Here is a 17,682-nt window from a genome sequence, read left to right as displayed (position 1 = left end):
TGTCTCCAGGAGCGACATTCTGCTACTCCCATCTGAGCGAGGAGCTGGGTCTGCAGGTTGTGCCTGCAAGTTTCAACCAAGGTTGATTGAGTCATACCTGAGGGGCATCGCAATGCCATGCTACGGAATCTTTCAACATAGGTCTTGATAGATTCTCCCTTTTTCTGCTTAGTGGCGAGAAGAGTCGGGACTGAGACCTCTGTGTCATCTTCAAAGAATCTGGCCAAGAAAAGGTTGTCTCCAGGAGCGACATTCTGCCACCCCCATTTGAGCAAGGAGCTGGGTCTGCAGGTTGTGCCTGCAAGTTTCAACCAAGGTTGATTGAGTCATACCTGAGGGGCATCGCAATGCCATGCTGCGGAATCTTTCAACATAGGTCTTGATAGATTCTCCTTTTTTCTGCTTAGTGGTGAGAAGAGTCGGGACTGAGACCTCTGTGTCGTCTTCAAAGAATCTGGCCAAGAAAAGCCTTTCCAAATCTACCCATTTCTGAATAGATCCAGCAGGCAGTTTCATAAACCATTCAAAGGCGACACCTTTGAGGGTACCGATGAATAGCCGGGTCAGAATGGCGTCGTTTGACACTACATCTCCAGTCTGAGACTTGAAGTAGTAGATATGCTGATTTGGTGATCCTGTACCGTCATTGCGTTAAGGCGGGCTTCTAGCTCATCCACTTTGGTTGACTGAGGATACAACTCTTTTTCCACCTCCTTCTCACCTTCAGAAGAGGATCCCAGGTTGTGAGTCTCACGATCTGAATGTTCGTGTACTTTTTGCTTTCCCTTTGATGTTGTCTTCCGGGAAGATTCAGGTTTTTGGCCTTTTTCTGCCAGAACCTGGGCCAACATGTCCTTTAATTGGAGAAGTGTCTCCTGTTGCGCCTGGAGCATGACATGATGTTCGTCCACCCTTTTGACTATGTCTTCGGGGTTTCCCGTCATGTAAACAGAAACTTTTTGTGCTCCAACAGAGCTTGAAGATTGAGATTCAGCTATTGCCGAATGTTCATCACTCGTCGTAATCCCTTTGGCTAACTTTTGATAATTAACCGGTCGTATAGCTCCGGTCTGTGACCGAGTATGCCGATACACCCCTTCGAACTCGTCACAAATTTCTCGAACAGTCGGGGAATGGCTCCTTTCTGATTCATCAGAACTAGCTAGATACGAGATCTTCCCTCTGCCGGTCATGTTGATAGTAACCTGAGGATACTCGGCTTCAGAATCTTTCTTCTTATGATGGCGTCGTCTCTTGGTAGGTCTGACGACATCCGCCAATCTGTCGAACACCGATTGTCGGGGTTCAGGTGCGCAACATTGGCACTCGGAGAGGACTGCTGAAATAATTCTCTCACAATGGCAGGCATGATTCGCCTGTTGTATTGGTTTTCTTCTAGAGAGTAACTCTCGCAAGTCGGGGCTTTGAGATTGACTCTTCATCGGAGATATGACCCTCTGTTTCTGAGGGGGCGAGACTGGTTCTTGGTGGACGTGAATCTTGAGTCCACTTCGACCCTTTTTAACTTGGCGGATCACATCGTATTCGGGAAGCGAAGTGCGAGGGTCGCGTTGTGATTTAAAAACACCAGGCCTTGGCTTGCGTTCAGTCGATGAAACAGACCCCTTAAGGTCTTGTTTTGTTTGGACGCACTCATGAAGCGTCTGTTTTCCCTTAGCAGGGCTGTGTTTTGATTGGACAATGCACCACTGAGGGTCGCGTTTAAGTTGAATCACCCGAGGTTCATAATTGGATTCGTTACCTCGAAGTGTACGTTCTGGAGTATGAACGCAATGTTTAGGCAGAGCTTCAGAAATGCAATCCTTGCGTCGGATCAAGGATTGATTTTCTCGGAGATGTGCTCGTCGGATGGATCTTCTCGGTCTTCGAGCGGCGTTTTTCTTGGCTTGTTTCAAAGCTTTAGCAGCAGTGTCGTCGGCGTTGATCGTGCCTTTCTCTGTCGTAGGCCTTTTACAACCAAGTACACGCTGTGTCGTGGGATCTTCAGATTGCAGAGCAAGTTTGAGGCTTTGGCCAAAGGAGAGGGCTTTCTTTGGCATCTCAGCAGTAATTAAAACCTCTTTAGAGTTCTGACAGGCATCTCGCCTAACCTTGGGGCTAAGCGATCCAGAGGAGAGAGCCTCCTCGTACTTGGCTTGGTCAAACTCCACAACAAGAGTTTCGACGGTTGTTCCAGTGAGGTGAACGTCGGATTGCGTCACCACTTCCTCGTCAGAGAAGCTTTTCCCCAGCGGAGTCGCCATCTTTTGTTTGTTGGAAAATTTGTAATAAAAACAAAGTGAATGAAAGAACTATATTTGATTTTATTCTCTCTAACTGCTTAGAAAAAGAATGATTACAACTCTCTCAACTCTTGATTACAATTGGATTTCCGATTACAAAAGAGAAGAGAATGATCTGGATTCTCTCCTTTGTTTAATTCTGGGTCCTTCTAGGTAGCGATGAGATGCCTCCCTCGAATGTTTGCGTCGAGTTTGCTTCTCGTTGACGATCCAAATATCTATGCTCACTGGAACAATAACCTTGTCTGGTTGATAACTCTTGATGAGTTTCGTGATTCAGAATAAACTCTGATAATAGAGTTGTTCAAACCGAAAATAATTCGGTTAATAAGCCAAATATCGACGGTTTAGAGCTCCTCCGTTTGTTGATTTCCCAGACTGTGTAAGGAGTTAATCCTCTTTTTCTGATTCTAGGAAATCTAATCGAAAGATCCTCTCCAAGTAATCAAAATCCAATCTCCAAAAATCCGTCCCTCGATCTGATTATCAAAAATCCGATCTAAGCAATCCAAAAAGAGAGATGCTAACTCTGTTGAGTTTGTTGATATTTATAGGGGGATTAGGGGTGTAACTACCCCCATAATCCGCTCCTAAATGGGGGCTTAGTTACCCCATTGATCGGGTGTAACAACCCACGTAAGCCATTCCTCAAATCGTGGGTGAAGAGCAGTTTTCGAAACTGCCTGGATCGTGTTTGAACAGGTCAGAATTTTGACATGCGTTCTGGCCTAAATTCTGTATTTGAACGCAATATCTGGAGGTGCGTTCTGCAGCGATATTGAGCTGCGTTCTTCAATGTTTGAAGGTGCGTTTGACAGCAGTGTAGAACTGCGTTCGACGTTAGTTGGAGCTGCGTTCGACGTCGGTTGGAGCTGCGATGATGGGCTGCGTTGGGCAGCGATGATGAGCTGCGTTGGGCAGCGATGATGAGCTGCGTTGGGCAGCGATGATGAGCTGCGTTGGGCAGCGATGATGAGCTGCGTTGGGCAGCGATGATGAGCTGCGTTGGGCAGCGATGATGAGCTGCGTTGGGCAGCGATGATGAGCTGCGTTGGGCAGCGATGATGAGCTGCGTTGGGCAGCGATGATGAGCTGCGTTGGAGCTGTTTGTTGAAGCTGCGTTCAGGTTTCTCTGTCTTTATATATGGATGACACCAATGACCAGTAAAGGAGGTCTTATTCAGGCCCTTGGTTTGAAGAGGTCGTCGATTCGTAATCTCTTTCTACCAGAGTGTTGCTAAAGATCGTCGTTTTGTAATCTTTGCTTTAGCTCCTTGACATGTGAAAGTCTTCAAATTGTAGCCTTCTGGAAGTCGTCCGATTGTAACTTCCATCATCAGTGTTTGATGGGGAATCAGCTATCTTCTATGATTTTTAGATAGCCTACAATTGTATTTTAAAAAAACCCGAAATTGCACTTACACTGATCTTCCCTAGACGTCTGATCCCCAAAATACATGTCACGCCCATTAACGCGATCTAATGGGGGGGGGGGGATGGAGGGAAATTTCCCACCCTTTTTTGAACTCTATCATAAGCAATAACTCATGTTAGTTCTAAGTTATTTAATGTTAGTTCTAAGTTACTTAATGTTAGTTCTAACTTATTTTATGTTAGTTGTAACTTAGTTCTAATTCATGTTAGACCTAACTTTAAGTAGAACTAATATGAATACTTTAGGCTATTTGGTCTAGTGGTAAACCTTATTTTATGTTGCTAACTTTAAGTAGAACTAATATGAATACTTTAGGCTATTTGGTCTAGTGGTAAACCTTATTTTATGTTAGTTCTAACTTAGTTCTAATTCATCTTTAGGCTATTTGGTCTAGTGGTAAACCTTATTTTATGTTAGTTCTAACTTAGTTCTAATTCATGTTAGGGCTAACTTTAAGTAGAACTAATATGTTTATACCATGTTGTAGCGGCTATGTTAGTTCTAGTTGTGTTCATGATAGTTCTGATGGTTCTCGTATTAGTTCTAGCTAATTTCATGTTAGTTCTACTTCCAGCTAGTGTTGGTTCTAATATAAGCGTTAGTTCTAGTGACTATGTTAGTTCTAGTTGAGTTCTGTTAGAACTGACATAATACCTGTTAGAACTGATACTAGAGAAGCTAGAACTAACACATCATCAAGTAGAACTAACATGGCGTTTAGACCCAACAATTACGTTAGAACTAACGACTTAAATAAATTAGAACTAACACAATACCAGTTAGAACTAACACTAGAGAAGCTAGAACTAACACATCATCAAGTAGAACTAACATGACGTTTAGACCCAACAATTACGCTAGAACTAACGACTTAAATAAATTAGAACTAACACGATATATGTTAGAACTAACATTGAAGAAGGTAGAACTAACATTGCATAAATTAGAACTAACATGACGTTTAGACCCAACACTTACGCTAGAACTAATACATTAAATAAATTAGAACTAACACAATACCAAATAGAACTGACACTAGAGAAGGTAGAACTAACACATAATCAAGTAGAACTAACATGGGATTTAGACCAATAATTACGCTAGAAATAACGCATTACCACTACAACAAATTGCACTTTTCCCGACGCTTATTCCCGACGCATGGTTAAATACGTCGCCAAAAACTATGTTTTTCCCGACGATTTTAGTTAGCGTCGGCAAAACATATATTTTTCCCCACGTTTATAATTAGCGTCGCTAAAAGTGTATATTATTTGCGACGTTTTAACTTAGCATCGGTAAAAGTGTATGTGTTTCCCGACTTTTTTCATTTTCGTCGGTAAAAGTATAGCTTTTAGCGACGTAAAAACATTCGTCACAAAAAAGTATACATTTGGCGACGCACGTTAGCGTCGGCAAAAGTGTAGCTTTTAGCGACGAACAGTTTTGCGTCACTAAAAGTAAACATTTTGCCGACGCTATATTACGTCGGAAAAAATATAGCTTTTAGCGACACAAAACTATTGCGTCCTAAAAACTATACATTCGCCGACGCTTTACTATTCATGTGCGTCGCCAAAACCAGCCCCCTCCTCTTTCACTTCCCCGCCTACTTTTCAATTCCTCCCCCTCTTTTTTCATTTCCCTCTCTATCTAAAACGCCCGCCGCAAATCCGCCATCGAATGGTTGCTATTGTGGTGGCTGATTTTTCTTAACATCTTGGGACAAACTTCGTAGAGAATTTGAAAGCATCTCAGGTATGGTTCCAATTTTATTTAATTTTGATTAAAATTTATGATATGCATTTTCCAGCACACACGAGTAGGCTGTCTGATTCATTAAAAGTGCAATCAAAATGCCTAACTGGCTTTCTAATATTTCCTAATCGAATCAGAACAATCTATTCATATGTTTTTTAGTTGATAGCATTTGCACTTTGATTTTCTTGAACAAGGGCTCTGCATAGGATTCCTTTCCCCTTTTGAGACTGGTTCATGGGCCCAGAGCCAAACATCTGGAAAAAAAAACAAAGGTCGAATTTTCATAAAAGGCCCAACCTGTTTAGCTCCTGCCATGGATTCTGAACGTTCCTTGAAGCTTCTCCCGGTTATCAAGTATCTTCTACAAGAACGATCTCATGAAACAGTCACAAGACTCAAACCTCATATAAACTCCTTTTTTGTGTTTCAGATATCATTGAATTAATTATTTGAAGGCAAGATTTGCATCAGTTGGAGGCATATTAAGGATGAGTGCATGGCTTATTTTATTTGTTGAACTGGGTGCAGTAGATTCAAAATTTAACTGCAAAATCTACCACATTTCCTTTTTAATGGTTATTTGTTGTCAAATTTAATGACCTGATTGTTTTACAAGAAGAATAAAAGGAACATCTTCCGTGTAGAGCAAAGTTAAGAAATGATTGGGGTCAAGTTGTTATCATTAGTTAATACTCTGTTAATGCTTGATATAAGTTGGAAAAAAATGCTATGGTTTCTGTGGTCTTGTTAAACAATGATTAGTTACTAATGGGAGCTAACAAGCGTTTGTTGTGGTTGTGTTACCAGTGACGTGGATCACCTCTATGCAATTGATTGCATTGGTTCACGTAGCCAGTGAACTATTTATGTGTAGCGTAGACTTATTATGCAAAAAAAATGAGAATCTTGAGTTAATGGGTTTTCATGCGTCTTTCGTCTATCCTGATCAATGGCAGAGATGAAGTTTTGTGACAAAGATCCATCTGATGAAGATGGATGCGCTGGTTTTAGAGAGATCATCATACATGATTGTCAATTGGTAAAAAAAAAATCTACAAGTCTCATTGGGAGCTTTTCAACTTGAAATTACTTGGCAGTTTAGGAAGATTTAAGTGTTAGTTACAATAATGACTACTGCAATAGTGGTCCCTGGAATTATGTCTTAAGGATATCATTTGAAAGTTGATTTGGAGAAAAGAGGAAATAAAATCATGTTTGGATAAAGAAAAAAATTCTAATTCTTTTTTTATCATTAACCTATAATATCTGCATGCTGATATCTTTCCAGACGTAAGAAGAAACAAGCTTCATTAAGAAATAATAGTTGCATTAATGATTGTGTATGAGGATCATTTTTTAATCTTTTTAGATGAGTAGTTTCTTGTTAGAAGAGGATATTTTGTTATTTACCATTTTGTATGCAAGGATTTTTCAAAATATAAAAGGTGTTATTTCTTTCTCTTGTACAGTATATTAGGTGTTCAAAAACTGATTTTGGATGCTATAATGTCACGGAGCCGCCTATAGATGCGTCTAGAGATCCATTGTATAAAACTAAAAGGTCAATTCTGGCGCTTTATGCTTTCCTATATGTATGTACTTAATGCCATACCTATCTCATATTGTTTGTCGTCTATTACAGGTTTTCTTAACAACACATTACAGAAATAGACGAGCAAATGATTCAGAGTTTGTGCTTGATTTTGAAGAAATATATGTTATTGACTCGAAATCTAAATCCATAACCAGGGCTAAAGTTTTGGTAAGAAATTTGTTACTACCTTCATTGTCATTTTTATGTAGGAACAAAGGCACATGCGTTTTACATCTTTGGCTATATATTTGGCCATATCACTACACAAATCTATTCTAAGGATTTTGAATCCTTAGACAATAGTTTTAGGTGCTCAAATTGAAACAACACAATCAAGCTACAGGCCTTTTTTAATCTGTACATGTCTAATCCATAGTACTTGATGCCCTTTGTGTTGTATAAATTCCACTTCCACAAGCATGCATGAGTCCTAATTTAAAGTGCAAACACATTTTGGGGTGCTTTCACCAGAAGCATTTTCTAATAATAGGATATGATATTACTATATTGTACACTGTAATATATAATAGAGAAACCAAAGAGAGGAAAATTGAACAGAAAGGAAAAACGAGTGCTTGGGAAAATTAGAATGCAGGAGTTCCTCAAGTTTCAGTTTGTTTACTTTATCCCAGAGAACACAACTTGAATGCCAGGTGCATTCCCTACATTTTTTTGTTCATAAAACAGTAAGGTGTATAGTTCGGATCATTTTCACTAGGGGCCGGTCCAGTCCATAGCCTTCTTCTATTGGAGATATTTCCCAACAAAATTCATGCAAAAGCTATGGCCACATGCATGTGCGTGCATTGAGTATGTACTCTACAATTTAGTCATCTATTTACGCTTATTTATTAACCATTCTGCCTTTTTCCCTTGGATTTAGAATAGATAATTAGCCACAAAAATATTGCATTAAAAGCTTTAGAGCGGAATCCTAATTAATAAACGAATTTTTTTTTGGATGACCGTGGATTGCATATCTTGGTACATCACCAACTTGAAGCCAGTTATCAAACAAATTATGTTGAATTGGACAACTTTTACTCAGGATGGAAAGTTTTATAGCATATATATGAGAAACTTGATATCCATCACATTAATCTTATTAAGTCTATTTTAAAACTTCAGGTGGTGAATTTTTTCGTTGGTTTGCTGTTTTTGCCATTGCTGGAACGATTAGGGTCGCAGATGCTATACTTTATGTTTGTGTTCTTCTGTTTGATTGCAGCAATATTTGTGAGGAGAAATGTTGTGGAAACAGAAGGCAAGACTCTACAGGAAATTGAAATCTCACTTCTCCAACCTGAGTAAAGGTACTATCAATTGCTACCATTATTATTCAAAATTGTAATGTTTTTTTATGTAGTAAACCGAGATAGTCCTTAAGGTCCATATTTAATCCTTAGTGCTTGTTGGCTCCCATAAGATCTATGAACTGCGCAATGTAGATGTGGAAATGACCACTTGTATATTTGCTCTCTTGGAGATAGAGACATCATGGAAATGCATAAGGAGATTCTTTGAAAATATTTTATGCTGGAAATCTACAGAAACAATTGTGTTCAAGTACCTTGAATTGTGATATATAATTTGTACTACATTACTAATTTTTGCAAGTCATCAGATATATTCACGTTCTTAATGTGATGCACTGCAGGTCAGAATGGCTGATAAACAAGTAGCAAATAGTTATTCAACATATTGTGAGGAAATAAATTGAGTGGGGGCCACAAGGTCACATGGTGCGTGAGACAACTGCCCACAATCACAATTAGAAGGCCCACCCGATTCTATTTCCTATATAAAACCGATTTCCTCTTCCTAGGTTTTTGTGCCAAGGAAGTTTGGGATTTGTTTCTTTGCGGCTGACTTCGAGAGAGCAAAGTGCAGAGGTTTTTTTTTTTGTCTTGCGGCTACAGCAAAGAATTTGAGTGCAGGAGATTTTTTCTTCTTTGGTTTTTTGTGCATCTTTTTGTAGAGAGAGTTTGTGAGGGATTTAAGAGAGTTTGTTTGAGGGTTTAGATTGTGAGTGATTGTAAACCCTAGTTGTATTCTCTCCCTCTATTAGTAGATCTCTCCCCCTCCTTGCCCCGTGGACGTAGGTAATTTGCCGAACCACGTAAAAATTGGTTGTACTGCTATTTGTGTGATTTGTAATAGCTTTTAGGTTCCTTCGACGCGCAGTCCTAGAGCTGACGAGAGGAAGAGCAAATATCCCACTTTGATGGGATATTAGGCTTCAGATTCTTGTTCCCTTTGAGAAACAAGAATTCTTATTGCGATCTGACTCTCTTGTTGTGCTGTCGAAGTGTTGCCGAAATTTCCGCTGCGCGCAACAAGTGGTATCAGAGCCCAGGTTTCAGATCTAGGGTTTTGGAGTTTGGTGGAGGAAGATTTTTGTGTGAAGCTTGGTTCTTGGAGTTCTAGGCTTCGGTGGAGATAGCATTAGGAGTTGCCGTTGGAGATTTCGCTTTCCTCGTGTGGATAAGAGATCTATTTGGAATCCGATCTAGGGTTCAGTTGGGTGGTTCCTAATTTCTATCAACTCAGAATTTGGAAGAGACCATCATGGTCCACGAGAGGCCACCTAAATATGAAGAGGCGGTATGGGAGAAAATGAATAGGAACGCTTGTGGGGTGATCAGGTCCTGTTTGGAACAGGAGCTGAAATATGATGTGATTGGGGTGACGTCTGCAATGAAGATGTGGGAAATTCTCAACAATAAGTATCTCACAAAGAGTGTTGAGAACAGGTTGCACTTGCTGCGAAGACTCTTCAGATTTCAGATGTCCAGAGGCACCTCGCTAGCGGCTCATGTGAACAACTACACTAAGTTGTTGTCGGACTTGGCGAATGTTGATGAGAAGATATCGGATGAGTACAAGGCGATTATTTTGTTGGGCTCCTTACCCGATGAGGAGTATGATACCTTTGTGCTCACTTTGTTGAACGGGAGATCTTATATCGGCTATAGTGAAGTGACTAGCGCTTTGACCAATTATGATTTGAGGAGGAAGGACAAGGAGACTTCCCGTGCTAGCACTTCAGGCGAGGCCTTGTCGACGAGAGGTAGAAGCCCATATCCGAAAGGTGGTAACAGAGGTAGGTCAAAGTCTAGAGGCCGCCACCAATTAGCAAAGAACCAATGTGCATTCTGCAATGAGCAGGGACATTGGAAGAGAGACTGCCCGAAGCTCAAGGAGAAAGAGAATGACAAGAAAAAGGGCCCGAAGGCCAATGAGGTGAACATTGCGAAAGGCGATGATTCCGATGATTCGTGTTTTTCTCTACTGATTACTCCGGAGGTGAACCATGTGGATGCATCAGATTGGATGCTTGATTCCGGCGCTACCTTTCATGTGACCCCTAGGCGAGACTGGTTTGCATCTTTTGAGAAAGTCGACGGGGGTGTTGTTGTCATGGGAAATGATCAATCCTGTAGCATTTTTGGGATAGGTACCGTACGGATTAGGATGCACGATGGAGTAGTCCGTGAGTTGAAGGAGGTGAGATTTGTTCTTCAACTAAAGAAAAATCTTATCTCAGTTGGAGCTTTGGAGGCGAAGGGATTCAAGGTGACTTTCGAAAACGCTGTAGCGAAGGTTACTAAGGGATCATTGGTGGTGATGAAGGGAGTCCGCAATCGAAATTTGTATTATCTGAAGGGAAGCACCGAGATTGGCCAGGTTGCTTTGGTTATTTCAGAAGCGGACATGAGCAGACTTTGACACTATAGGTTGGGGCACACAGGTGAAAAGTCACTGTAGGCATTATGCAAGCAGGGGCTATTAAAGGGAGCCAAGAGTGAGAAGATTGAGTTCTGTGAGCACTGTGTTCTTGGCAAGAAGACGAATGTGAAGTTTGGAACTGCCATTCATCAGACGAGGGGCATCCTGGACTACGTGCACACAGGCGTTTGGGGTCCTACCAAGACTGCATCACTTGGTGGTCGACATTGGTTCGTCACTTTCGTAGATGACTATTCTAGGCGTTGTTGGGTGTACACCATGACGAAGAAGAGTGAAGTCCTAGATTTGTTTATGGAGTGGAAGAAGAGATTGGAACTGCAGACTGGGAGAAAGATCAAGACGTTGCGATCCGACAACGGTGGTGAGTATACTTCTGACCCCTTTCAGCAGCTATGTCGAGACGAGGGCATAGAGAGACACTTCACGGTTAGTCATATACCGCAGCAGAATGGGGTGACAGAGAGATTAAATCGGTCTTTACTGGAGAAGATCCGATGCTTATTGTCACAGAGTGGTTTGGAGAAGATCTTTTGGGCTGAGGCACTTACATATGCGAGCCACCTCATTAATAGGCTGCCTTCATCTGCGATTGAGGGGAAAACCCCTATGGAGATGTGGTCGGGAAAGCCAGCACATGACTATGACCAGCTCAAGGTATTCGGGTGCCCTGCATATTATCATGTTAGAACTGATAAATTAGAACATCGAGCTAGGAAGGCCATATTTGTAGGATTCAAGCGTGGTGTCAAGGGATAAAAGCTTTGGGATCCAGTTGATAAGAAGATTGTGCTGAGTAGGGACGTCACGTTTGATGAAGCTTCCATCTTGAAGCTTCCCAGCTCTCATCAGGTGGAGAGCGACCCGACGGAGGAGATATCGCAGGTGGTGGAGATTGATGCAGCTCCACACTGTCCAGATGGTACAGTATCCATGCAGGTGTCGACTGAGGTGACGCCAGGCGAGCACGACGGTGATACGGAGGATACAGGTACTAATGTGTAGAATCAGGAACCGACGGCTCAGGTTCAGGATTCTATTGCGGCTAGGAGACAGAGGAGAAACATACAGATGCCAGCACGGTATGCCGACACAGTTGCGTATGCATTTCCGGTGGAAAGTATCGATGAGTTAGTGCCTACTACATTCAGAGAGGCCGAACAGAGTTCGGAGGCTGATTCGTGGCAGGTGGCTATGCAGGAGGAGATGGAATCTCTTCATAAGAACGATACATGGGAGCTTGTTGAGCTTCCAAAGGGGCGGAAGGCAATTGGTTGCAAGTGGGTATACACGAAGAAGGAGGGCATTGAAGGCACTCCGTTGAGATTCAAGGCTAGGTTGGTTGCGAAGGGCTATGCACAGGAGGAAGGAATAGATTATAATGAGGTTTTCTCCCCGGTGGTGAAGCATTCTTCGATTCGGATTTTGCTAGCTTTGGTGGCACAGTATGGTTTGAAGTTAGATCAGTTGGATGTGAAGACGGCATTTCTTCATGGTGATCTTGATGAAGAAATATATATGACTCAGCCATTGGGATTCCGAGCACAGTATGGATTAGAGTTAGATCAGTTGGATGTGATGACAACATTTCTTCATGGTGATCTTGATGAAGAAATATATATGACTCAGCCATTGGGATTCCGAGCTGCAGGGAAGGAAAAATTAGTTTGCAGATTGAAGAAATCGCTATACGGTTTGAAACAGTCTCCTCGACAGTGGTATAGGCGATTCGATGGTTTTATGCTTGGTCATTCGTACACTCGGAGCCAGTTTGATCCTTGCGGATATTTTCGCAAGTTAAAAGGAGGTGCGTACATTTATTTGTTACTCTATGTCGATGACATGTTGGTTGCCTCTATTTCCAGGTCGGCTATAGATGAGTTGAAAGTTCAGCTTTCAAATGAGTTTGAGATGAAGGACTTGGGCGAGGCGAAGCGCATTCTAGGGATGGAGATCGGCAGAGACAAGAAGAAGGGTAGAATTTGTTTGACACAGGTGGCTTATTTGAAGAAGGTTCTACAGCGATTCCATGTTAGTATGGATACGAAGCCAGTTAGTGTATCATTGAGAGCCCATTTGAAGCTTTCAGCTGGTCTTTCACCGAAGTCAGTTGAAGATCGTGAGTTGATGTCGAAGACTCCATATGCGAGTGCGGTTGGGAGCTTGATGTACGCAATGGTATGTACGAGGCCAGATTTGTCACAGGCGGTAAGCATGGTATCGAGATACATGCACGATCCAGGAGTGGGTCATTGGGACGCCATGAGATGGATTTTGAGGTACATTCGAGGTACGCTCAATGTTGGTTTGGTGTATGAGCGGGACATTACAGGTGGGCAGTCATGCATTGGTTATGTTGATTCGGATTATGTCGGGGATTTGGATAAACGCCGGTCTACAACGGGGTATGTGTTTACTTTGACCCGTGCGTCGGTGTGTTGGAGATGCACCTTACAGTCTACGGTGGCTTTGTCTACGACGGAGGCAGAGTATATGGCAGTTACAGAGGCTGTGAAGGAGGCTATTTGATTTCGAGGACTTTTGGAGGAACTTGGTATATCGCAGAGGTCCGTCACTATTCATTGTGATAGCATGAGTGCTATCTATTTGGCGAAGAATCAGGTTTTTCATGCGAGAACGAAGCATATTGACGTTCGTTATCACTTCGTTCGGGATGTTGTTGAAGATGGCGATGTGGAAATTGTGAAAGTCCACACGAAGGATAACCCGGCGGATATGCTCACCAAGGTGGTTCCGAGCAACAAGTTTGATCATTGTCGAAACTTGTTACATATTCGTGATTGTTGAGGCCGTTGGCGGCCATTTTGGTGAACTACGTTCGGCTTGATTCCTTGGGCAAGAGGATACGTAGGCAGTCTTTCAGATGCAGTCGGTATGGATTAGTTGAGTTGATGGGGTGAGATTGTTTGGACTCTCGTTCGGGTTCTCGACTTGTTGTGGATTGAGTTCGTACTGGACACAACAAGTGGGACATTTGGTTGCTTTGGTGTCGGCTCAGTTTTGGGAAAACTTCACTGGGGTGGAGAATTGTGAGGAAATAAATTGAGTGGGGGCCACAAGGTCACATGTTGCGTGAGACAACTGCCCACAATCACAATTAGAAGGCCCACCCGATTCTATTTCCTATATAAAACCGATTTCCTCTTCCTAGGTTTTTGTGCCAAGGAGGTTTGGGATTTGTTTCTTTGCGGCTGACTGCGAGAGAGCAAAGTGCAGAGGTTTTTTTTTTTGTCTTGCGGCTACAGCAAAGAATTTGAGTGCAGGAGATTTTTTCTTCTTTGGTTTTTTGTGCATCTTTTTGTAGAGAGATTTTGTGAGGGATTTAAGAGAGTTTGTTTGAGGGTTTAGATTATGAGTGATTGTAAACCCTAGTTGTATTCTCTCCCTCTATTAGTAGATCTCTCCCCCTCCTTGCCCCGTGGACGTAGGCAATTTGTCGAACCACGTAAAAATTGGTTGTACTGCTATTTGTGTGATTTGTAATAGCTTTTAGGTTCCCTCGACGCGCAGTCCTAGAGCTGACGAGAGGAAGAGCAAATATCCCACTTTGATGGGATATTAGGCTTCAGATTCTTGTTCCCTTTAAGAAACAAGAATTCTTATTGCGATCTGACTCTCTTGTTGTGCTGCCGAAGTGCTGCCGAAATTTCCGCTGCGCGCAACACATATTCCATGCCGTAATACAGAAACTGTAGCAAATGAGGAACTCTGGATTCACTAGCTTCAAAGAATAAAAAACCGATCCTGCTCTTTCTTCTTTTTATAAGAAGAATATGGAAGTTTTTGATTGTTCTATTCTAGAATTTTTCTTCTTTTCATTTACTCATTTAGTTTTATGATACATGTACAATTCGATGAATTTTTTTAATTGTTATGTGAAATTTTTGACCATCTTGTTGTTACAGGGGATTGCCTTCAGTCTAGATGGACAGTAGACAACATTGGTGATTCTCTTGGGGAGACTCTCATGGGGTCTCCTAATTATTTCAAAAGCAATTAGAGGTACTTTCTTTCAATTTCAAAATGCTCTAGCGCTGTAATATGCCGATGGACACTGATAAAAAGCATCTGAACATGCATTTCCACCTGATTACACATTGCATGACTAATGACTTAGATATCCAGCATGCTGCATGCTGGAAGCCCACCTTCCTAATATATTTGATATATTCCCCCTGCTATGGACTTGTCAATTTCAGCAGTCTCTACTCTTTTTTATTCACATTCTTAGGAAAATAAACTGCATCATTCTTTCTTAATACTGAATTCATGTTTCTCTTGACATTTTTGCCTAATATATTTGTTTTTTCCCTTATGTAACAGGTAGCTATAGCCAAAGGGAAAAAAACGATTGAGTAATTCCAAGGCCGATAACTCTCATATTGAATTGGACTACCAGGATAAAGAAGATTATATATGATTCTCCAAGCATTGGATCACATTTAAGCTGAACATTGTTTGACGTAAAGTATGGCGATGCATCTATAATTAACTTCGAACAAAATCACTATTGATTGTACATTTGTTTGTTTACAAATGATCACACAGGGTATAAGTACTGCTGAATGCTATTATCCCTTTGCACAATGTCAAATTTGCTTTCACAAAGTATGATTATCTGAAATTATTACATAAGAATTTATTTTTCAATTATTATAATTGAGTTCAAATTCCTCCCTTTCCCCGTGTCACGCGGGGGTTATTTGCTAGTAAAATATATAGTAGTATTTGTTTGAGCTATATATATGTAGCTAATAATCTGACGTTGTATTTTCTCTAACAGGAAATAATAAAAAAACTGATGGAAAGGCTACCACACATGAAAGAGCTTATGGATATGTATTGTGGCCCTGATAGAGTGACTACAAAGCAACAAATGCAGGAGTTAGGCAGAGTCGCAAAAACTCTACCAGAGAATATATCTTCATCTGTGAAGATGTTCACTGATCGTGCCGTTCTTTCACTTCAAGTTTTCTTTTTTTCAACTTAGTTTAGTTTCCTGTAAATCTTATAATGTGTCATTCTCTGAAATGGAAAACACTGAATATGACAAACTGGAATATTTAAACAGGCTTTGAGTGTTGACTTGGAAATGGAAATGAATGTAATTATTTTGCAATGGGAGCAAATTCTTTGTTTATCATAATATGCAACTTGTTTGGAGTATAATTTGATGTTTGGTTTCTTTGTTGATGTGAATGTGAGTAAATTTTTTGTGGATGTTCAGGTTCAGTCTAGGCTTGTAGTTGACAAAAAAGATATTATTTTTACCGATGCATAATTATGCTTTGTCAAAAATTATACTTTTCCCGACATTATCTTGCGTCGTTAAAAGTATAGCTTTTAGTGACGCTATCTTGCGTCGTCAAAAGTATAGCTTTTAGCGACGCTTCACTCTGTGTCGCTAAAAGCTGTACTTTTGCTGACGCTAACTTGCGTCGTCAAAAGTATAGTTTTTTAGCGACGAACAATTTTGCGTCGCTAAAAGCTATACTTTTGCCGACGCATAGCTTTTGCGGACGCTGCATGCGTCGCTAAACTTTTACCGACACAAAATATTATGCGTCGCTAAAAGATATACTTTTCTCGACGCATGATGCGTCGCCAAAAGTGTACTTTTGGCGACGCAGTGTATTTGCGTCGCCAAATACTTTCCTTGACGCACTTTTGGCGACGCGTTAGCGACGCGCGCTGCATTTTGCGTCAGAAAAGATTTTTCCCGATGTTTTTTTAACTTTTACCGACGTTTTTGTTTCATCGGCAATGTTATATTTTGTTGTAGTGTACATAAATTAGAGATAACACGATACAAATTAGAACTAACACTGGAGAAGTTAGAACTAACATGGCATAAATTAGAACTAACATGGCATTTAGACCCAACACTACTTACGATAGGAATATCGCATAATAAATTAGAACTAATATGATTGTAGGATGTCTAAAAATCATTATAGATAGCTGATCCCCCATCAAACATCAATGATGAAAGTTACAATCTGACGACTTTCACACTCCAAAACAGTCAAGGCAAAGTCACTCAACAATGGTCTTTACAAACGCTCTACAGAAGAAGTTATAAGTCATTAGCTCCTTCTAAAACGCGGAATTCACCTTCGCGTTTCAGTTCTTGAAACGCAGGCGACCCCTGCATTTCCAACCCTTAGCAAAAAAAACACGGATGGCCCCCATATTTTTCAATCCTAAAAAGACTCCTAGTAAGACGAGAATTACAAAAAAAGACTCCTAGTAAGGACGTGGCCTAAAATCACATGATTGAGCTACATTGTGGATGATCCGCTCTGTTGAACTTGATCTACATATTCTAAAATCCCAACACACCAAGTTTGGGGTGAACTCGTCGTCGTTTGACCCTCCGTCGAGTCATGTGAAAATTTCTATTCATTTGAAACCGTTAAAATTGATACAAGTCGATGAATGGTCAATAGACGACGGGTTCACCTAAAACTTGGTGTGTTGGGGTTTTGAAATATGTAGATCAAGTTCAACGGAGCAGATCATCCATAATGTAGCTCAATCATGTGATTTTAAACCATGTCCTTATATGATTATCTAAGGCGTTACCTTAGGAACACTTTACATGTTCATCCTTTCTCAATATATAGAGGAAGGAAATCTTAGGTTATGCATGCTGTGCTCCCTCAACAGGTAAATACCCTTACAACTATGTAGAGTTGTATAGACTAGAATTTTTTGGTTGGCGCATTATGCGTATTCTTTTCCTGCTAAGAGATTGTGGACTGCATATTAAACATTTGTTTCTGGTTCTAGTGCAGGTAGAGATTTAATTTGTGCACTGC

At 41.0% G+C, this 17,682-nt stretch overlaps 1 long non-coding RNA gene across 3 annotated transcripts; it reads left to right on the top strand.

Annotated features, from left to right (window-relative positions):
• The first annotated feature begins 5,400 nt into the window (after positions 1–5,400).
• On the top strand, positions 5,401–15,990 carry LOC109827764. 3 transcript variants are annotated; one of them, XR_002243500.1, is made up of 7 exons: positions 5,401–5,496; positions 6,969–7,060; positions 7,142–7,261; positions 8,322–8,406; positions 14,767–14,863; positions 15,185–15,329; positions 15,645–15,990. It is a non-coding gene; the product is annotated as an uncharacterized LOC109827764 (long non-coding RNA). The 3 variants fall into 3 exon arrangements; XR_002243499.1 differs by having other exon boundaries at positions 15,185–15,410; XR_002243498.1 differs by having other exon boundaries at positions 15,185–15,469.
• Positions 15,991–17,682: the final 1,692 nt, after the last annotated feature.

This window comes from Asparagus officinalis, unplaced genomic scaffold (genome assembly GCF_001876935.1).
Source record: "Asparagus officinalis unplaced genomic scaffold, Aspof.V1 AsparagusV1_Un419, whole genome shotgun sequence".
Taxonomy (NCBI): domain Eukaryota; kingdom Viridiplantae; phylum Streptophyta; class Magnoliopsida; order Asparagales; family Asparagaceae; genus Asparagus; species Asparagus officinalis.
Note: the sequence above shows the minus strand (reverse complement) of the source record. Positions and strands in the feature narration are given on the sequence as shown.